The sequence below is a fragment of the Pan troglodytes genome, chromosome 9, assembly GCF_028858775.2.
Source record: "Pan troglodytes isolate AG18354 chromosome 9, NHGRI_mPanTro3-v2.0_pri, whole genome shotgun sequence".
Taxonomy (NCBI): Eukaryota; Metazoa; Chordata; class Mammalia; order Primates; family Hominidae; genus Pan; species Pan troglodytes.
This window is the reverse complement of record NC_072407.2, coordinates 44,118,929-44,141,878: the sequence shown is the minus strand read 5'-3', so window position 1 is coordinate 44,141,878 and position 22,950 is coordinate 44,118,929. Positions and strand designations below refer to the sequence as shown.

The following is a 22,950-nucleotide window of genomic DNA, read 5'->3' as shown; positions in this document are numbered from 1 at the left end:
TTCTAAAGGGATACAGACTGAAGATGAATGACTACACATCTAGAAAGAGGGGAGCAGGTATCCCTGGTTCCCTTCAGTTCTTAGGAGATACCGGGGTATGCAAGGGAGACAAGGAAGAGTGTCCTCTTTCCCTTCTTCTGTCCTTGCATCCCTGAGTTCCAGCGACCTTGGCAGGTGCTGCCATGAGTGTTAAAGCGGCTTGCACCCATGAAGCAGGGGGGTCTAGAGAACAGGAATTATCTGCTCTCACTTAGGTCTCTTTTCCACCTACTGTCAGTAGCCTTGGAGTTCCCTAGACCTCATTTATGCCATGGATATTAACGTGGTCTTTATCCATGAAACAGGAAGCTTGGGGTTGGCTTAATCGGTGGGAATCAGCCACACTCACCTACACTGTGGCTTTTAACCTATGTTGTCATTTGCTTCTGGATCCCTCAGATCGTTTTCCTTCCTGGGGCTTTAACCTGAAGCTTGGAATTGAGTTTGGGACAAAAATGTGTCTCGAGGGGTTGCATGAACTCCTTATCATAAGCTGAATGGTAAGATGAAACTGTGGAACTGTGTCCTCCTCCAACAAGGGAGAGGAAAGGATGTCTTGTGACACACCCAGATAACTGGCTGTTATAGTTATGCTTGCTAGAATTTGGGTGCATAGTGCTTTGTTTTGGTTACTCCCTTGGTCTTACTTTACCAAAAAGAAACTGCTGAGTAATAGGTATCCTATTTATTCCCATCACCTGGAAAGATTTGCAGGATAATTGCTCAGAACTAGAATACTGGTCCATATTTCTACATTACCCATCCCTTTTGTTCTTTCCGAGCTACAGCTGGAGATTGCTGGTTGGTTCACAGGAACAATCAGGGTTAGTCTAAAATGTAGGCAAAAAAAACCTTAAAAACAACAAGTTTAGAATTTAATGACAAATATATAAGTTTTGAAGCATGATTTATTTCTCTCCAGACCTCATGTTTGTTAGAAAACAAATTATGATAGGACTGAGTGGTTTTCAAAATAGACTTCAGTCTTATACTTGGCCTGATTATTTGCATAAAGTACAGCAAGAGCAATTATTTCTACATAGGCCTTTTGGATTGGCTTTGATAGAAGTCTGTTCCACAAGGAATCTCAGATAAGACCGTTTAAAGCGGAGCCCAGCCATGGGTTTGCATTCTCAAATACCTGTGAGTTGGGTGATCCTCTCCCCTTAAGGTCCCAAGATAAACTTGGAGCCCCTGGACCTGTTAGAAAGTGATACTGTTTACTGACCAGAGGTGAGGAACCCTGCATAGGGACTGTGTAGGCAAGGGTATGAGGCCAGTTTCCCCATTGGGTTTTTATTGGCTCTGCAAGTGGAGATTGACTCCTTAAAGCAAAGCATACCCTTCCAGTCAAAGCCTTGGTAAAATAACCATTTTCTCCAATTGTGTTCTGTCACAAAAGAAAAGTGGATTCTTATTGCACTGATGCAAATATTGCCATAAATTAAGATTACTCACAGAAAGTTTCCAAATTCTAGAGGAACCAGGCAGAGAGAAACAAACATGCTCCAAATTTTGTCCACAGGAGTATAACTTACTTAATTATTAAAGGCCGTAAATAGTTCAAAATAAGTTTTCTTGACTATGAAAAACAAAACAAGGATCAGCAACATTCCAAGCAAAAGTCAAAAAGATTTGCTCAGCTTCCTGAGTTCAGTCAATTTAGTTAAATCTTGTTTTGCTTGATATTCGTGAACACTTCAGCTCTTTATGAGTCCTGTACATTTTCCTTTATTCCAATGTCACAATCTCCAAAGTTATCAGAAACCTGATTTCTCAAACATGATCAGAAATTGTATCTGAGAGCACTTGGCAGGGTCTTTTTTTTTTTGAGACAAATTCTCATTCTGTTGCCCAGGCTGGTGTGCAGTGGTGTGATCTCGGCTCACTGCAACCTCCGCCTCCTGGGTTCAAGTGGTTCTCCTGCCTCAGTCTCCTGAGTAGCTGCGTGCCACCACGCCTGGCTAATTTTTGTATTTTTTGTAGAGATGGGATTTTACCAAGTTGGTCAGGCTGGTCTTGAACTCCTGACCTTGTGATCCACCCACCTCGGCCTCCCAAAGTGCTGGGATTACAGGTGGGAGCCACTGCGCCTAGCCTAAGATATCAATGCTGCCAGCACCTTGGCCTTGAACTTTTAGCCTCCAGCTCTATGAGCAAATAATTTGTTGTTTAAGCCACACAGTCTGTGGTCAGAGTCTTATAGCCTATTATAAACCATTTTTTGAAAAGGATTAAAACCAAACAACAATTGTCTGTGAATAGCAAAATGTCCAGGGTAGTTACAGTTAGAAATATGATTGACAAATAAGTTTGGTTATCTCCGTGGTTTACAATAACTTAACATAACAACCTTAATTATGATTGATGGCATATACTTAGACATTAGAATTTTAGAAATACTACACAGTTTGGGAACATATGTTATCATTATTCCCCAAGATATAACCTAAAGAAGATTGAGCATTATTTTGGCAAGACCATGTACCTAAACACATCAAATGATCCTGTCTCCCTCTCTTCTCTGGACATTTCAGGGGCTCCCCGAAGTATTCGAAAAGCCACATGTCAGGAAATACTTTTTTTTTTTTTTTTTTTTTTTTTTTTGAGACAGAGTCTCGCTCTGTCTCCCAGGCTGGAGTGCAGTAGCGCGATCTCGGCTTACTGCAAGCTTTGCCTCCCGGGTTCACACCATTCTCCTGCCTCAGCCTCCCCAGCTGCTGGGACTACAGGTGCCCGCCACCATGCCCAGCTAATTTTTTGTATTTTTAGTAGAGACGGGGTTTCACCGTGTTAGCCAGTATGGTCTCATCTCCTGACCTCGTGATCCGCCCGCCTTGGCCTCCCAAAGTGCTGGGGTTACAGGCGTGAGCCACCACACACAGCCAGGAGAGACAATTTTGAAGCTGAAGTTTGACTTTGGAAAGGCTGTTAAATGTTATAGGTTTAAAACACTTGATATTATGAAATAGAATTCCAGATTACCGTTATTTATTTTTCCAAAATGACTCAGAAATTTTAAAGAAGCAAAAACCTTTTATAACCCTTTACAAATTTTGCTAAAAAGTGGATTAGCACCTTAGGAAAACCTTGTTATGCTTTTATTTCAATGCTCAATTTACAGAAAAACTATAAATACCTTTTACTGAATTTAGTCAATATGCTTACACAGCCTCTTCTGGAAGATTCATTTCCACCATTCTTCCACCACTTCTTTGAACCTTCAGCTTTTTCCTATTTTAACTTAAAACAATCCTTTTAGTTTACATTTCCATGCCTCCTTATAATCTTTTACTAAAAAACACATTTTTACTGTTTTTACACACCTTGCATGTAAATCTATCTCTAGGAGTTTTCAGTGAACTCCTAGCAATTTTAACTTTAAGGTAAAACTTGGTAAGTTGCTTTGTGTGCTAATTGCAGCCAAGGTTTGCCTTCTTAGTTAAGTGTGGTTAGTTCCATCTGTCCCCAGGCCTTACTAATTATGAAGCCGCCAAGTCAAATAGTTCTCAAAACCCAAAAAGCAGTTTGTAACCTGAAAATACTTAGCAAACCTTGCATGTGATCTGCATTTTACTAATAGTTTTTAGGGCTGTTTTTATTTCTGAAAGATTAAAGTCACAGGAGCTGAAAGTTACCACAGATTTTATCTTCCCTTTAAAAAATATTAGATCCAAGTGCTTATCTTTCTTTAGGCCAAATTAATTAGAGCTCTTTTGACAGACATTACACACAGTACACACATAGACAGGCAGAAAAAAACCCAGTCGCTGGGTGGGGCGCTTTAAGAGACAGGGCTGGGGGCCAGGCGCAGTAGCTCATGCCTGTTAATCCCAGCTCTTTGGGAGGCCAAGGCTGGCATATCACCTAAGGTTAGGAGTTCAAGACCAGCCCGGCCAACATGGTGAAACCCTGTCTCTATTAAAAATATGAAAATTATCTGAGCGTGGTGGCAGGCGCCTGTAATCCCAGCTACTTGGGAGGCTGAGGCAGGAGAATTGCTTGAACCCGGGAGGTGGAGGTTGCAGTGAGCCGAGATTGCACCACTGCACTCCAGCCTTGGCGACAGAGTGAAACTCCATCTAAAAAAAAAAAAAAAAAAAAAAAAAAAAAGGAGAGAAAAAAAAAAGAAACAGGGCTAGGAAAACAAACATGCAGACATCTAAGCTGGGAGGGCTCATCCCCTCAGGCTGTATTGCTAAACTAAGCCTTGCCAAGCAGTTACCCGCCATGCCCTCAGGACGTAAAACAAGATGGAAGCTTGATTTCACGACAAAAACTTCGCAGCGAATACGGTGATAGTTGGGGGTTGGAGGGTGGGCGCTAGCCTAGTAAAACATCTTCTAAAAGAAAAAAAAAAAAAAAAGCTTTAAAAGTTAACTTGCTGACAGGGTAGCGAAGGGGAAAGAAAAGAAACAGTTTAAAAATGCAACCTCTTATTCATATGCAAGTGGTTCCTCCACCAGGGAGACAAGTTTAAGCTTAATTACTGTCTGATAGAGTTAAACCCCTTGGACAGGGAAGGGGAAGGCTGGGGCAGCCCACAGTGGCTGGGAACCAGCCAGCCAGCTGTGCAGGACCCTTGGGCCATGGGTCCCAGCCCCAGCAGGGAGTGGGGAGCGGAGGGAGCTGCTGCTTACCGATGGGCCCCAAAAAAGGAAGGAAAAGGCCATGAAAAGGCCAGGGAGCTACGCGGGGTGGAGGCGTGGCTTTCCCCACACTCAGAAGTCTGAAGATTAAAAAGCTGAGAAGCAACAGTGAGAAGCTTTGAGTCCCCATTTCACTCAGGGCTTCTGGAGCCTCCACTTTGCTGCAAAAATGTTGCACGACTTTTCCTTAGTTCATCTACAGATGGGGTTCTTGTCCATCTCATGGCCATGAAAATTTAGGCTCGCAGACCAGTTTAAAGGATGAGTAAAGAAGAGTTTTACTGGGTGAAAAGGATAAAAAAAAAAAAAAAAGAGGGAAACAGATAATCTCTCAAGGCCAGAGTCCCTCCCGTAGACCACTTCCGGCCAGAGGGTTAGAATCCCAGGTTCCACACAGGAAGAGGAGGTGCCAGGCTCAGGCTCCTCCCTGCTGCAAACGTCATGACCTTCCCTAGGTTCCACCTCAGTGGGCAAGCTGGTTGGAGTTTCTCCACGGACCCTCTCCCACAGGCTGTCTCAGAAGGTAAAGCCAAATTTTAATTATATGGAGTTTGGATACCTATGGGAAATTCTACTAGAGTTGTCCAGTAGGAAGCTTTTCTGGGCTGGTAATATTCATCTCACAGTCATCAATATAAAATTTGTAGTGAAAACTAATAGAGTGGGTGAAATCACCTACTATGCAATACAGCTATTTCAGTGGGAAAAGAAAGAACTGTGAGAAATAACATTTCATAAGTGTGAAGAGGAAGAGAAAAACATTAATTAAACAGCCACTAAAGAAATATTTGTTGTTTTTACTGTAGGTAAGGTCCTATGCTAGGCCCTGAGGTTATCTCTTTAAATATGAATCCCAGGCCGGAAAGAGAAAACAAGTGATACAGATAATTAATTGCAGCTGTGTTAACTGCTCTAAGGTAAAATTGCAGGGTAAGTGATACTGCAAAGAAAGGGAATTTCATCTAGTCTGGGAAGCTTCTTTTAAAGTAGTGGAATTAGAGAAATTAGTGGTGATTGATGTTAATTCGAAGAAGATATAGGACAAGTGAAGTTGCAGTCTAAGGAACTTAGACTTTATAGACAATAAGGTAGTCATGGAGAAGAAAAATAGATGTGAATCAAAATTCATATCAAAATGATTAATTTATGAGAATTCAATGAGAAATCAGTGAAGTTATAAATCTCTAGCTGGGATTGAAGAAAGAAGAAGATGCCTTAAACTAAATATATATATATATATATATATATATGGCAACTTTGTATTTTCTGACCTATATCACACAAGCAGCCCACAATTAGTATGCAATAAAGAGAATTTTCTGAAGAATCACGGACTCACGATATCTACATTCGGACTGGTTTATTGTGACTTGAAAAAATAGAAAACAAGTGCCTTTGATAAGTTTCCTAAATAGCTAACTAATCATTTTACAAGGTTCTTTCATCCCTTAATATAAAGTACAAATTGCGTTTAATGGAAGAACAATGAAACATGAAATTCAAAATAATTACAAAGTCCACTATGAGAATGAAGTTAGGTTATCATCTACTGAATAACTTATTAAATGATGTTACAATATCTCAGAGAAAAAGAGTACAGTTGCAGTTTTCCAATGCAGTCAGATAAGAAATATAATGAATAGAAGGAATGCAGGCTTTTATATTTGTGATTAGACCACAGAAGAGAAATTCAAGGAAAGTAGTGGATGCTGCAGTATGAATAAATAAAACCTCTGGAGACCAGGTTACAGGTAACCATCTTGCTGTGAACACCAAGGCACACACGAGAAGTGAAGTAATACACCTCTGCCATCTCAGGGGCCTGTCACCCAATATTAGGTGACATCATGTGTGTTATTAATCCAAGGCTTGGAAAGCCTTTTAAAATGCTTTGGTATTTGTTTCAAAAAGATAGTATTAAAATTGGTAAGTAATTGACCATGATTTCTAATTTTCTGTATAAAATATTGTTCACAAGCTATCTGCTTATGCTGGCATTGCAAAACATAGTAATATATATTTATTACACAATAATAAATTTACTTATGTATTAATAAGTAACATTTTGAAAACATTTATGGAAAGAGAGCTGGAACCTTCTGCTGGGTCATGATGACTGGGTTTATCTTGCTTGTTGTGCAGGACAGAGAGAAACATGTCTATGCTAATCAGTAAGCAATGAAAAAAAATAGAGTCATGAGCAGGTAATCTCACCTGGATCAACATAATAAATGTCAGAATTGGGTGGGGGACACAGGAAAGGCAAAAAAGAATATGATTTTGGCCGGGCACAGTGGCTCATGCCTGTAATCCCAGCACTTTGGGAGGTCGAGGAGGGCAGATCACGAGGTCCGGAGATGGAGACCATCCTGGCTAACACAGTGAAACCCCGTCTCTACTAAAAAAGTACAAAAAATTAGCCAGGTGTGGTGGTGGGCGCCTGTAGTCCCAGCTACTCCGGAGGCTGAGGCAGGAGAATGGCGTGAACCCGGGAGGCGGAGCTTGCAGTCAGCCAAGATTGTACCACTGCACTCCAGCCTGGGCAACGGTGCAAGACTCCGTCTCAAAAAAAAAAAAAAAGAATAAGAAGTTTTTCGTCACACACACAATCTTAAAATCACAGTCTTTCAATCTGTAAGTCTAACACTAAATGGTTTGGATTCTCTATCAGTTTCTTTCTGGTTCTTTGATTGGATGTTTACTAGCACAGTATCCGGGAGGAAGACTCTCATCATTCATTACATGCCTTCTGAGTATGTTACAATATGGAAAATTTAGTATTAGAATTTAGATAGGTTTTCTTTCTGGAGTTTATAATCTAGAGTTTCTATATTTTGATTGGTTACTTAGAATTTGGTAAGCACCTATGCTATGTCTGTTTGTATCCAGTGAATCAAATATATATAGTTTTTGCTTTTACCTTTACTTGAGTCCTAAAAACATAAATGCAAACATGTTTGCCGAAAAATTATTTTTATAGTTTTTTTATTTTATACCTGGAAACTTTTGTTCAGCTGTCCCACGGCTATGGAAAATATTGTACTTCAAAATATTCACGTGCTGCCTTTAAGCATTTTGACAGATTCTGTCTTTACACAGCCATACCTTCCTTGAATCAATCCACACCCTACTAAGTTTGCCTGTTTGTCATTTTGAAACAGGAACAGCCGGGAAAGGGGTAGAACATCATCAAACCATTACATCTTTTCTAACTCCAACTATTCACCTTTTCCATTTTAAATATTTTTCTAATTGAGTAGCCACTCAGACACTAGATACAATATTTTAGCCTTTATTTTTGGGTTCCAAATTTCCATTAAAATTTTTGACTTCTTTTAAACTGCATGACTTTAATATTTTCGTGATTATATACATGTGTGGACATAAATTCATGTGTACTTGTTCCACATTTATAGTCTCCTTTCTTTTGCTACTGCCCAACACACATTTTATAAAAATTTCTTAGTGAATGTGTAGGAGAATAGTTTTTCTCTTCTAGTAGTTTCATAGTTTAAAACTCCCAGTTATATGCTCTTTATTGTTTATTAATTTTTCCACCTGCTTCTGACAGATTCAAAATAAAGTTATAAGGGTACTGACTTTAAAATCACATTATTCATTAATATAGTTTCCCTTTTGTTCTGAAAGAAACAGTTGTTTCTCAATATGTCATTTGTATATCTACATCATTGGTAATAATACTTATTATTCATTATGATATTAATAACATTATTATAGCTAACATTTATTGAATTCTCAGCTCAGACCACTCTTAGCTTTATAAATTTGAGTTTACATTCCTCAACTTTTCCGACTGTCCTCAATATTAAGACTAAGCACTATGAGAAAAATAAAGAATGAGTCTGCAGATTCCACCCAAGGTAGGAAAATGAGGACCAGAGGTACATATTCTTTTATTTCCCTTCTCCAATGCCTATTCTTGAGAAATAGAAACTCTATCATACATTCTACTTACATAAAACAACCCTTTTATTAAATCCTGTTTAATAAATGCCTCTTAAAGAACTGAAAAGAGCCGTTAATAAATCCATAACATAATTTCACACATCCTTTCTTAGGTCCATAAAAGAGAACATGCTCTACAAAGTTTAATCACACACACACACACACACACACACACACACACACACACACACAATCTGATCCTAAACTATTTCTGTGTCTTGGAAAATGTGTCTCAGAGTTGCAGAATCCTTTCAGTGACCTGAAATAGAGACCTTGACAATGTAGCCCTGAAAATCCATTATGAATGTAAAAAGAATAAATGTAAAAAGCAGAGTTTCTAATTCTTGCAACGTTGATACCAGTTTCTCCTCTGTTCACATATTTCTAATGACTGTCTTAGTAAACAGAGCTGAGTTAATATGTGCTCTTGGGATTTCACCTCCTGGCCTCAATCATATTTCTGCCAAGTAGTATGTTTTTCAGTGTGAAGACTCTTAGAAAATGTCTAATATGATGCAGTTTACAGAGTTTTCAGTTCACTTTTTTTCCCTCTACCTTGTGGGGGTCTTGAGAAATGGAAAAAGGAATTTCATTATTCTAAAACATAAAGGGGTCTCACGTAAAGATGCAATAAATGTTAAAGTAAAATGCATGTGTCACTTAGTAAATACACCAGAATCACATTAATGCATTTAAAAGAAAACTTTTGCAAAACTTAGATGTTTTTGTTACATGCCTTCAGGCTCCTAGTCTTTACTCATCTTTTCCCTGAAACCACTTTTTAAGAGTCAGGTTTCAAGAGGCAGAATTTCACTTTTAAACAATTTAATTAAATTAGGGGTTTACAAACTATTAGCTGCCTACCAAAGACCACTGCTAGTAAATAAATTTATTGGAACACAGCCATGCCCATTTGTTTATGCAGTGTCTATGGTTGCTTTAATGCTATAATGACAGAGTTGAGTAGTTGCAACTGAGATTGTATGCTTCAAAAAGTCTAAAATAGGCTGGGCATGGTGGCTCATGCCTGTAATCCTAGCACTTTGGGAGGCCAAGGTGGGTGGATCACCTGAGTTCAGGAGTTGGAGACCAGCCTGAAAAACATGGTGAAACTCTATCTCTACTGAAAATACAAAAATTAGCCAGGTGTGGTGGAGCATGCCTGTAATCTCAGCTACCTGGGAGGCTGAGGCAGGAGAATTGCTGGCACCCCGGAGGTGCAGGCTGCAGTGAGCCAAGATCGCACCACTGCACTCCAGCCTGGGCCACAGAGCAAGACTCTGTCTCAAAAAAAGAAAAAAGTCTAAAATATTTACTATTTGACTCTTTATAGAAAATGTGCCAACACTTTGTGTAGAAGATGGAAACTAGTCTCTGCCAATTATGAGCAATTATTAACATAGTATTAAATGATTTGTAATAGTTGGGCTTTGAAGTCCCATATCTGCATTCTTTAAGAATACCCTCCTTCAGCTGGGCACGGTGGCTCATGCCTGTAATCCCAACACTTTGGGAGGCCGAGGCAGGCAGATCACGATATCAGGCGATCAAGACCATCCTGGGCAACATAGTGAAACCCCGTCTCTACTAAAAATACAAAGATTAACTGGGCGTGGTGGTGCATGCCTGTAATCCCAGCTACTCGAGAGGCTGAGACAGGAGTATTGCTTGAACCCAGAAGGTGGAGGTTGCAGTGAGCCGAGATCACACCATTGCACTCCAGCCTGGCGACAGAGCGAGACTCCGTCTCAAAGAAAGAAAGAAAAAAAATGGATACCTTCCTTCCACTGGCTACACTGCTTGTTTGTAATTATAAGCTAAAACAGCATGGTATTTATGAGTAAGTAAAATTTCACATTAGACACTCCCCTATCACTTAAAATATTGTCTTTGAGATTCCTTCAGTACTTCTTTGGTTGCAGAATTTATTACCACCTTCAGTATTTTTAATTGTATCTGAGTGAATTAACAAGAATCTCATCAAAAGAAATATAGTCAATGAGCTTTAAGATAGCTTCCTTTTTGTTAAAAAAAAAAAACACACACACACACTGAATGAAGCTAATTTCTCTTGAATGTGAGTGTTCCCTAGAAACTTTCACACCATCCTATGCTGTACTTACATGTTGATTAGATGCTTCACTTGCAGTAATTTTCCTGAAGAAATATTTATTTTGCTGTGTTGATGATTCTTTTTCAACTAGAATTATTAGGGGAATATAGTCGGGCCCTAAAAATAAAAGATGACAGGTGTTCAGGCAACCATGACAAATTTAAATGGCATGATTACTTCTCTGTGGTAGATGATTTGTTTTATTGTCTGAAATAACACAATTACATTGCGTTCTACTTCCATCTATAGTTACATCAAAGAGAAGATAAAAGAATAAATTAAGCTTGTTTCAAGTACATTTTGGATAATAATTGCAGAGGACTTGAAAGTTGGCAGGCCAGTTGAAATGTGCCCCAAATTCACTAAAACTAATATCTAATATTTTGAGGATTTTGACTTGACATATATTTTAACTTTCCATCTGTTTTCCAAGTGTTTTTGAACAAGCTCCAAATCTCCATTTAGAATAATGAGGAATAAGGAATTTTTTTCTTTGCCTTATAATCCAAGGGTATAGATAAGAAAAGCTCCTACCCAGATCATTTCCCCCTGAAGATTCTATCCTTAGACTTTGCTTCCCACTTAAATGTCTAACTCATCCTTTCCCAGTTCTGATTCTATATTAGAAGCACCTTGTGATGTTCAAAAAAACAGTGACATTCAAGCCCCATGCATACCTCAGCAGTTTTGATTGAGTTTATCTGGGGTAAGGCCAAAACAGCAATTTTTTAAAAGATGCCCTTGTAATTCTAATGTACACTAGGGTTGAAAACTGCTGCTCTGGATGCCTTAGTAACTATATAGGTAGATCCTATGAAATGACAAACCCAGGAGACTATCAGTAGGAGCCAAGTATGAAGTTTCTGATGGAGGTTTGAATGAGCTTGAAATAGCAAAGCAATAGATGGAAATTTAGTTTCTCATACTGGATGTGAGTAATTAGAATTCACTTCCCAAATTAGTATAATACCACACAGGCATACTATTTGTCATGTGGTTTCACATTTAACCAATACCTGCTTATGGCTTAATGAATATAAATGAATATGAATATAAACTGACTAATTGTGCAGAGGGTAGTAATCATTTGTCCACTATGTGCTTTTATCATAATAATGAATTTAAATGGCTATCATAATTCTTGAGGCTAGAAGTAATTAATACATTTCAGACTGTGAACATAGATGGGACCTAGGATATAAGAATAAAAAAAGTTATTATTTCTCATCAGTGGACATCTTTAAGAATGAGGCAGTCATATGCCTTTCCCGGAATAAGAAAGAAAGAAGCTTCAGTGAAGACAAGAGGTTGAATTTTGTTGATAACTGTCAAGGGTTCCTCCTATCATGTGTGTCTCTTGGGATAGAGGGAAGATAAACAGTGTGGCAGAGTGAAGTGCTTCACCTGTAGCTTTAGCTGGATGGTCCAATCTTGTGACGAGGCTCTTGGATATTTCTAGGGAACATACAGTGAGAGTAATGACCTAAGGGGATTATAAGCTAGGGGATGGAAATAAGAACTTTCCAAACCAGTTTGATTCTTTCCACAGATGTAATTAGGTAAATTGCAAAATCTTGATATTTTGTCTTTTATCAAGAAAAAATTAATCCATAAGCCTGCAAGTCATTTATTCATTCCTTTATTCAATTCAATCTATAGCTGTTTTCTATAATTTTTTCCCAACTATACGTCATTATCAATATTGAAATTTCTAACATGCTTAATCCTATTATTAGTCTCCTTTCCTTCATTTCTTTGTTCATTTCTTCTCTTTCCCTCTCTTTGTCCTTTTTTTAAAAAAAATCTCTGTTCTCAGTTTTTCTGTTTTTTAAGTTACAAAATTAATATATCCTGTTATAACAGGAAAACCAGTACAATACAAAGATATGTAAAGATGACAATTATCATTACCCATCTGTCCCAGGTGATCAACATTAGAAGCTTGGCATTTTTCTTTCTGCATGATTAGTTTACTTAAGCTGTTGACACACTTTTCTTTTTCTATTTCCTTCAGGGGCAAGAATATTTCCTAGAGCAGCAACTAAGCAAACAGCTCTATAGTGAAGTACTAAAATTCAGGCTCCTAGATTTAGAATGCTTGTTTGAATCTTTCCTCCACTATCCACTATAAAGGAAGCAACTTAAGCTTGAAAGATTCCATTTTTTTTCATCTGTAATATGAAAATAATAGCCTAACTTCATCATAAAGAGGCTGTGAGGATTTATGTGTGGTAATGCATATAAAGTATTAAGATGTGATATGGCATCTAGACAACTACAAATAAAGGATGATTTTTATTACCAATCAGCTTTTATGCTGATTATCTCATGCATTTTAGAAAAGAGAACATTTCCAAGTTGTTTTTCTCCAATCTGTGCGAGAAATATTTTCCAATGTGCTAAGCCTACAGCAAGAGCCCACAGGAGCTGAGTGGGACCAGAGCTGTTACAGATTTATTTCAGGGAATTGCTTGACTTGAAGTTGAATGTGAATGGGTAATTTAAAATCATTCTGTGTAGCAGGACATTGAAACTAAAGATAGATATTGGTGCTGATGGCACTACATCATGACTGTTTTTCAGATATTTTATGTACAAGGGAGGGGTTGGGTGTGTGTGGGTGTGGTGATGTGACCTTCTCACCTGCGTATATAAGCAGGTCCAGGGAGAAAGCAATGACCAGCCAAATCCCAAGTGCTCAAGTTATTCTTTTTCTCAAGCCTTTTCTTGAGAAAAGCTTGTACATTACCTTTCAGGAGAGATAGGCATCAATTGCTAAGTCACTAAATAACTGTTTTCTGTGGCTAGGTATATATCTTATACTCAGTGCTAAATATATAATAGAGTCTCAATAAATACGAATGAAGAAATGGATGAATAAATGGATTAATGACTAACTGGATGTTTGAATAAAAGTTGTGGTCCTCCCATTGCATTCCTCTTGTCTGCTGAAGAGACCAAGAAAGACCACCCAAGGCTGTGCTTAAAACATATTTTTAACTGGCTGGGTGTGCTGGCTCATGCCTGTAATCCCAGCACTTTGGGAGGTTGAGTCCTGTGGATCACAAGGTCAGGAGATTGAGACTAGCTGAGACCATACTGGCTAAACGGTGAAACCCCGTCTCTACTAAAAATAAAAAAACAAAATTAGTCAGGCATGGTGGCAGGCACCTGTAGTCCCAGCTACTTGGGAGGCTGAGGAGGGAGAATGGTGTGAACCCGGAAGGCAGAGCTTGCAGTGAGTCGAGATCACACCACTGCACTCCAGCCTGGGTGACAGAGTGAGACTCCAAAACAAACAACCAACAAAAAAACACATTTTTAGTGTCAATGAGAATGTTTTTAAGACACCCTTATTCTTAAATTGTCTCTAAGTTTCCTCATCTTTAAATTGAAGCTCATACTTTCTCGGTGTTACAGTGCATGGTGTACTTGGGACAATGTGTGTGTAATTTTTTTTCATATTATACTTATTAAATGGGTAATTATGAAAATAAAATAGAGTGTTAGGATGCACTAAAAGTTAAGCTTTATATATTCTGGCACAATGTGAAAGGTTACAAAATATTTGATGAATGAATGAGTGAATGAATAAATGGGTGGGTGAAAACATCTTGATAAAATTAAATTATGGCCCAGCTTCTGCTAATTCACACAAAGTCCAGAATTACTGGTGAAGGATGACTACACACTTATACGAGGTGTCATCACACAATAGCTGTAGACTAAATCTATCCCCATAACCCTGGTTGATTTGTTTGCTTTTTGGTATGGCTCCAGACAAAATTAATAGAAATTTGTTTTCTCTCTGGCTAAGTACCTACATTATAACCTCAAATTTGCTTCTTCATTCACAAAGCCTGAAATATTTAATATGTGCTCTGTATAGGAAATGTTTTCTAACTCTCACTGTACTATAGACTCCAAGACTGCTGGGCCAAGTCTGATGTTATCTACTTAGTACCTCACTCGCTGCCTGATTTATTATTGAGAAAAGCTTGTACATTACCTTTCAGGAGAGTAAGCACTCCCTCAATGACTCTCTAATGAATGAATAAACAAATATATAAATGTATTCTTCACTCTACTCCCAATGCCATATGCACTAATCTTCAATACAGAAAGTATTTGTTATCAGAGTCCACAAAAACAGACATTTGACATTTTACTAAGATAGAAAAAATTTAAAACTTATAACTACATTATTAAATGCAAATTGTTTTAAAAACATTTTAGAAGCATAGTGTGTATAATGATGAATTATTTTCTTGTTATCTGCAGAGGTAGAATGTACTTCTCCAACTTATGGTTGAGATTCTAGTTGGTCTACTTCCATGTGTGGATATTGCAGGAAAGATGATATTCACGGGCTGAAAAGCCTTCTTGTCAAGGATGGAGTTTACCTGGGAGCGTTTCTCTTTTGGCTGGTCCTTTCTTTTGCTCTTAAAAAATTTCAGGTGGGGAGAACTGCATATCCAACTATGCTAATGAACCCGCAGAGGAGTCTTTCAGCTTCACGCTGTGTAGTGTTCACAGTATGAAAAGACTTTCACTTAATACAATTATTTGGTCTGTAAGAGCCATGTGACTTAAAGTTAAGTGCTTTCAAGATTCTCAGTATAAGTAGAACAGAGTCGATTTAAGCACATGTGCCCTTTATGGCTCTTTATAAACTCTATCAGCCTCCATTTTTATGTTTCTTTCTCCTTTGGTTTTTGTGGTTGAAAATTTCCTTTTGCTATTTTGTCTGATTTCCTGTAGTCTTTTAATATAAATCACTTCAAATCTTTTATTTTGAAGTAGGTAGGATAACCAGAATTTCTAAATATGATATAAACTATGTTTATAATCTTACTCCTGAGACATTTCTGAATTAAGTAATTTTTTCCTTCCCTGAATCAATCAATGTATGCTTATTTCCCAGTCCCCCTCCACAATATTCATGGTATTCAGGGTAAGAATACTAATGGAAGGCCACAAACCATATTTCTAAATAGCTAAAAGTTATAAATAAGCTAATATACTGTTAAATAAAATACATTCTGTCTCCCTACATTGACAAATATGTGCCTTTATTCTGGCCTGGAAGGCAGGTATGAACTTAGCTTTCTTGAGCTCTCAGAATGGAGTGACTCAGGGAGGGTCATGCCAAACCCTTGCCACCCTTTCTTCTCCTCCTGTTCCATGCAGCTCTTGCTGGAACCACCAAGACACAAAATCTCCCACCTCCACCACAATGCCCCTTGGCCATCCTGCAGGGCTTTGAATGTGCTATAATCTGTCTTAATTTGACCCAGAAATGTTTGGGCAAACAAATCTCAAGCCCTAGCAGACTAGCATGTGGACTAACATGTGGGTACAGGCTCTAGTGGGCATGTTCTTTTGATGCTGTGGTTTCACCCAGTTCGTGGCATAACCAGAAGGAGGCCAGGATGGGCCCTCTAAATCCACAGGATTTTGGCACAGTCTTCTTTTATTCGTGTAGAAGGGAAGTACTTTGTCACGTAATGGAAAGAACATTGACTTTGAAGTAAACTGTAGCTTGAAATTTCAGCTCAGAGTTTTATTAAGACTGTGATGCTGGTGAAGTTGCCCAAACTGTCCTACCTTTGGTTTCCTTATCTGCCTACTTTAATTTCAGTGAGAGAGTAAACAAGATAATGGATGCAAAGCATTGGCACAGTGTTTGATGTCCAGTAGATGTTTTAAAAAAAGTTGGTTCTTTTTACTATTACACAACTAGTAAATATTTAGTAAATTATTGACTTTTTTTTGTTGATTTCATTTTATTGATTATAAATCTTTACTCATACCTCTCTGTAATTCACAGGAGGTGGCTTTAGTCTTACTAAATCGAAAGGCTGTTTCAGTTTTTGTAATAATGTGAGCTGAGGTTCTCTTCTGGAACTTCAGTTTTCATGATTGTGTATATAAGTTCTGGCATTTGACTGGCTTCGTCTGCTTACTTCTCACTTTTTGATAAACTGATACCTAGTTCAGATTGATATCTGGCTGCATTGGGACCTGTTTGATCTGGGAATAAGAGCCCAATAATAAATCAATATGCCACGGAGTCTTTTGGGTTTGATCTAGGTGAAAAATCTCTTTTATCATCAGGATTCTTTGATGTAAGTGACCATCTGGTGTTTTGATGTGCCAAATGCCCAGAATGGGAGAGTCTCAACAAATTAGCAAGTCCGATTTTGGCTTTCTGGAGGTGAAGAAGTAAATGACTTTTAGGTAACTGGGAACCACATACATATGTGAATCAAGACTGTTGTTTCTTTCTTCTTTTGTATCCTCAAGTTGCTCTATCAGCATATATCAGTCAGTAAACCATTGGTTTCAGATTTATTTCTTGTAGTTATTTTATTTTCCTGTACCTTACAACTCATTTTTTATATTATGACTAATAACCCCCTTTTAGATTTTGCCAGTACTTTTCACATTTATTAACAACAATGACAAAAAAAGTAATAAATATACATTATGGACTAGGGTGTATAAGGCATGGAGATATAACTGTGAAAAATATAGAGCTGTGATCTAGTGGGAGATGCTCATGTTTATATTAGGGAAACTACACAGGAAAGACTTCTGTCTCACACTTAGGGGTACAAAAAACACTCTGAAGAAAATAATACTTACAGAATAATAGAAGGAGGGTGCGTGGAGAAAGAGAAAGTGGAGGGAGGAGGAATGAGAAAGTAGTAAACAAAAGGAGTTGGAAAATAGAGGAACAGAAAATGTTACAGGCGGAAGAATATGTTTTGTAAATCCTTGATGTGATGGGCAGTGTATAAGCTCTCTGTGGTTGAGTAACAAATTATGTTTATACTTAGAGGCTAGAAACAGCAATAACAACAAAGACAGTTTTCGTGCATCAAGAATCCAGGCATGTACTGGCTGGATCCTCTGGCTTCAGGGTCTCACAGTGCTACAGTTAAGTTGCTGGGCAGGGCTGCAGTCATCTCTAAGCTGGACTGGTAAGGAATTCACATTCAAGGTCATTAATAATGTTTTCACCAAGTTTCAGTCTTTCATCATTTGTTGGGCTGAGAGTCTCAGTTCCTCTCTATTTCATCTGGCTGTTGATCAAAAAAATTACTTCCTTGCTACATGTGCCTCTCCATAGAGCATCTCACAGTTCGGTAGCCGGCTTCCATTAGGGCAAGAAACGAAAGAGTAAGGCAAGCAAGATGGAAGCTAGAGTCTTCTTGTAACTTAATTTCGGAAGTGACATCCCATCTTTGCCATATTCTCTTTGATAGAAATGTGTCACTAAGTCAAACCCACACTCAAAAGAAGGGAATTATACAACATCATGAATAGCATGAGGCAAAGATTTTTAGGGGCTGTTTTAAAGACTGCCTACTATAGGCAGTAGAGTATATTTAAGGAACTGACACTACTCCTGTATATTTGGAGCATAATAGTGATAAAGTGAAGGGAAATTAGACTGGATAGCAAAGCATTAGCCAGATTGCAAAGGGATTTAGAAGTCATGTTAAGGATTTGGTGTTTCATTGTAAGAGCAAGAGTTTAAGCTGACAATGATATCATATCTGCATTTTAGAAAGTTACTTTGGTTGTAGTGTGGAGACTGGGATGTGCTGGGTTGTGTTTGAGGCTGCTATGATAATCTAGCTGATAAAAGTTAGTGGCTGTTTAAAGCATTAGAGTAAGACTAGAAAGAAGTTGTTGAACTCGAGATTATCTGGTCACAAATTCAAAAGATACAGCAGAGTATATATTAGGTGGCAAGGGAAAGGTGAATTAAGGATGAAACTATTTCTTAATTGAGGAAATTATTGAAATGTAGTTTCATTCATTAATTGTGTTTGGGTGGTAGGTAAAGTCATTACTCTTATGAGATCTGTACAAATTTGAAAAACTGTGAGACATCAAACTGAAGATGGCCAGTAAACATTTGAAAACATGATCCAGAGCTCAGAAGAAAAAACTGGGTTACAGTTAAGGGATATAAAGGTCGCGTGAATCTTAGTTGGTACTTCGTTGATTAGAGTGTATGAAATTCTAGAGAGAGGGATCAGCACCAGACAGAGGTGTTCCAGCGTGGAATGTTTTGACAATAGCAAGTAAAAAGGTGGATTCATGTGGGAAGTAACAAGAAGGAGGCTGAAAAGGGGCCAGGTTATGCAAAGCTTTGAAATCAGCAGTTAGACGTTTGGACATTTTTCCTTAATGAAAATTGGAGACATCGTTTTGTTTGTCGATATGTGTTTTAAGAATGGGAACGACATAATTGCATGTATTATAGATAAGCAGTTTGTGTGTGATTTGTGTTTGTGTGTGAGGTGTTATGAGTCTCTGTTCATGCTCATATAGGCCAAGTAAAGACTAGATCAACCATATATCCTCTTCTGATGTTGCTAATGTCTGAATAAGCTCATTGGAACACTGGTTCTCTAATTATTGACTGTTTCATCAAAAGAGTTGTTATCTTCAATATAGAAAATGTCACAATATTTTTAAGATATTGAATGAAAACGCATTTGCTATCAGCTTATTTTTCTGAAAAAAAAAAAAAAAAAGAACACAGAATTCCTGTATACCCTTTACTCACCTTTTCCAAATGATAACATTTTATATAAATGTAATTATCAAAACTAGGGAATTAACATTTATGCAGTTTTATTTTAAATTTTGTCAATTACTCAAGTAATATTTTTTTGGACCAGGATTCAATCTGGAATCCCAATTTTATTTGCAGATACAGTGATTAAATAGTATCATAATAATAATTACATTTTTTCTTTGAGTCATGAAGAGAAAATTTCCATTTTAATGTATATACTGATATTGTAATGTAATAAAACAGTATATTTGTTTTGGATGCAATTTTGCTTTTCTTTAAGCAAATAAATTCCAGTAGTATACAATTGACTTAGCCTAACTAGAAGCCTTAGAAATATAAACAGTGCCCAGGGCTAATGCAAAGAAAACAGAGAAAAGGCAAGGATAATCCAACAGGACCAACCACAAAATGTGCTTAGGGTTTTAGATTTAGTAGTATGAGAATGGTTAATACCTTGAATAAATGAACACAGTACTTCTGGGAAAGCAAAGGTTTTGGCAAGGAAATTGGGAGTATTTCTGTTCAAGTTTTTGCTTCTCAAAATTGGTGAATTAGCTTCTAAAATTTATTTTTGTTATTTATTGCTTTTTAACTTTACATTTTGAAATAATTTTATACAAAAGTCACAAAAATATAACAAGAAATTCCTACCTCTAGTGTTGAGTGCTATTGCTGCCAATAGGGGGTTAGGCTTCTCTGGCTTGCTAACTGCTCTAGGCGGTTCAGGCATAACTGATAAGGTACCTCTAATGAAACTGTGACCAGGTGGGCACAAGTTACCACCACACATAACAAGAGACCCTTGCCTGCAACATCATGGGAGGATACAAAAAGTCCTTTGAGGGACAAAATCTGTCAAGGCACCAACAACTTGAAGCCAATAGGCTCTCCCTTGAAAATGATGCACCACAAGCAAAACAGAAAAAAAAAAAAGAGTACCTAAGTGAAGATGTGAATGGATTCATGGAATACCTAAGGCAGAACTCACAGATGGTTTACGATGGGGAGATGATAGCAATGATCAGGCAGTAAGGGAATAAATTGCAGTTGCTTTAAAGAAAGACAGTCTTATGGGAAGGAAAACAATGAATGACAAGCAGCAAAGAGAAAGACAATGGTATGTTTCCATTGCAGAAAACCTGGTCATACAACTGCAGATTGCCCAGTTGCCCTAGAAAATCAAGATACGGGCACTGCAACGTGTTCTGAGTCTGGGTCCATGGAGCGCAAAATGATCAAGCGCCGGGCTAAAGTAGCCCTGGCTCTTAATTAATTTCCTTTTGCGAAATATTTGTTTGTAGGAAATGAGACAGCTGTCCAGATCTTGTCCTGATCATCCCAAAGGACTCTGTGCTGATGGTGGTGGTTGCCAACTTTGTTGCTCTATGGAATATTTTAAGAAGGATTGTCCTGAAAGTCAGAATTCAGATTTTGGAATGGTCACGGTTGATTGCTGGTCAAAGGGAGTGAGTGCAGACTCTGAAGAAATTGGATGACTTAAATTACAGAAATCCAAAACAAAGATACCTAAAATTGTTATTTTTTGATAATGAGTAAGTACTGTTGCTACTTACAACCTCATTGTTACTTTCCAAACAGGACATACTTCACAAATTAGAGCTGGGCACCCTTGGAGTCAAGCCTTTATTGTAGGTGTCAGTATGATCGAGATGTAGTCAAAAACAGCTTTGTGTATTCTGTCCATTGAGAAGTACTTCTATCACTGTTTGGAGAAAATCACTGAAGGAAATAATAATATTAAATAGAATTTTCTAAAGGAACATATGTTTAACTGATACAACTTAGACATAACTAAGTGGTGATATAACTGATTGTAACAATCATCTTTTTGAAAATGCAAAATTACACATAAATGTGAATCACCCCTGAGCAAAGATACTGCTTTGCATTTGGAAATGAATTTTTCTTTGTATTATTTTCTTGCTTCAAACTATCAATTTATTATTATAATAGTATAAGTTGTGCAAAATCTTTGTTTAAAATATATTGAGTGAAAATCCATTTATCTGATTATTCTGGAAAAAAAAAAAAAAAAAAAAAGAACAAAGAGTTCTCAATTCTCAAATACTCTTTACTCAGCTTTTCCAAATGGTAACATTTTATATAAACACAATTATTGAATCTAGGAAATTAACATTTATTCAATTCTATTTCAAATTTTGCTAATTATCCATGTTCATTCATTCTTTCTCTCTCTCTCTCTCTCTCCCCCTTTCCCTCTCTCTCCCCCCTGCTTTCTCTTTCTTTCTTTATTTAGACCAGGATACAATTCTGAATTCCAGTTTCATTTAGTTTTCATGAACTTTTAGGCTCTTTTAATCTGGAAAAGATCTTCCATCTTCCTTTGTCTTTCATGACTTTTATACTTCTGATTGGCTAAGAATTTGGTAAAATATTTTCAATTTGTCTGATTTTTCTGGTAATTCATGTTATTAATTTTTGGCAAAATATACCAAGAATGATGTGTTCCCTTAAATGCTGGGATTTTTGAAGGATCCCATTTATTAATTATTAGTCTTTTTACCATCAGACTTTTAACAAATGGAGAAATAGTCTTTGGAGTTACATAGGGATCAAAACATATGCTTTGTTATTTATAAAGCTGAATTAGATAATAAACCTTAGACTTGATTCCTTTCTCTTCTGAATTGAGTTAGTCATTCAGGCAATGGCATAGCAGATAAGTAAACCCAGATGCCTTCTTATGCAGAGGCAGGGACTCTCCAGGTATTTTATTGTAAGGAGGAGAAGAGCAAACTCGAATACATTACACTTACTCAGTAAAATCTATGGGCCAGTGCAAGTCACACCATGGTTTTCATAGTCTTGTTTGTGCTGCTATAACAGAATACCACAGGGTATAAATCAGAGTATGTCATCCAGTTTTAGGGAACAGAAATTTATTAACTCGTGGTTCTGGAAGCTGGGAAATCCAAGATGAAGCTGCTGGCCTCTGGTGAGGGCCTACTTTCTATGTCATGTCATAGGAGAAGGGCAAAAAGAAAGAGTGAGAGAGGCAAAGGGGGCCAAACTCACCTTTCCATAAGGAACTAGCTACCATGATAACAAACCCACTCCAACAATAGCATTAATTTACTTTGCCCTTGTGGCCTTACCACCTCTCATTTGGCGCCACCTCCCAACACAGTTGCATTGGGGATTAAGTTTCCAATGCATGCTTTTTTGGGGACACATTCAAACCATAGCCTTCTGCCCCTGGCCCCTAAAATTCATGTCTTTCTTGTGTACAAAATATATTAATTGCATTCCAATAAATTCAAAGTCCTATTTTATTCCAGCACCATCTCGAAAGTCCAAAGTCCAGAGTGTCATCTAAATCAGTTATAGGTGAGATTCAAGGCACAATTCACCCCGAGGCAAATTCTCCTCCTCTTGTGAGCCTGTAAAATCAAAACAAGTTATCACTCCCAAATGACAATGGTGGGACCGGTATAGGATAGACAATCCCATTTCAAAAGGGAGAAATAGGCAAGAAGAAAGGGATAACTAGTCCCAAGTAACAACATTAAATCTTAGGGCTTTAGAATAATATTCTTTGACTC

General features: G+C 37.6%; 1 pseudogene; it reads left to right on the top strand.

Annotated features, from left to right (window-relative positions):
• The first annotated feature begins 5,129 nt into the window (after nucleotides 1-5,129).
• Nucleotides 5,130-21,088, top strand: LOC100609265 (zinc finger CCHC domain-containing protein 9-like; annotated as a pseudogene).
• The last annotated feature ends 1,862 nt before the right edge of the window (nucleotides 21,089-22,950 follow it).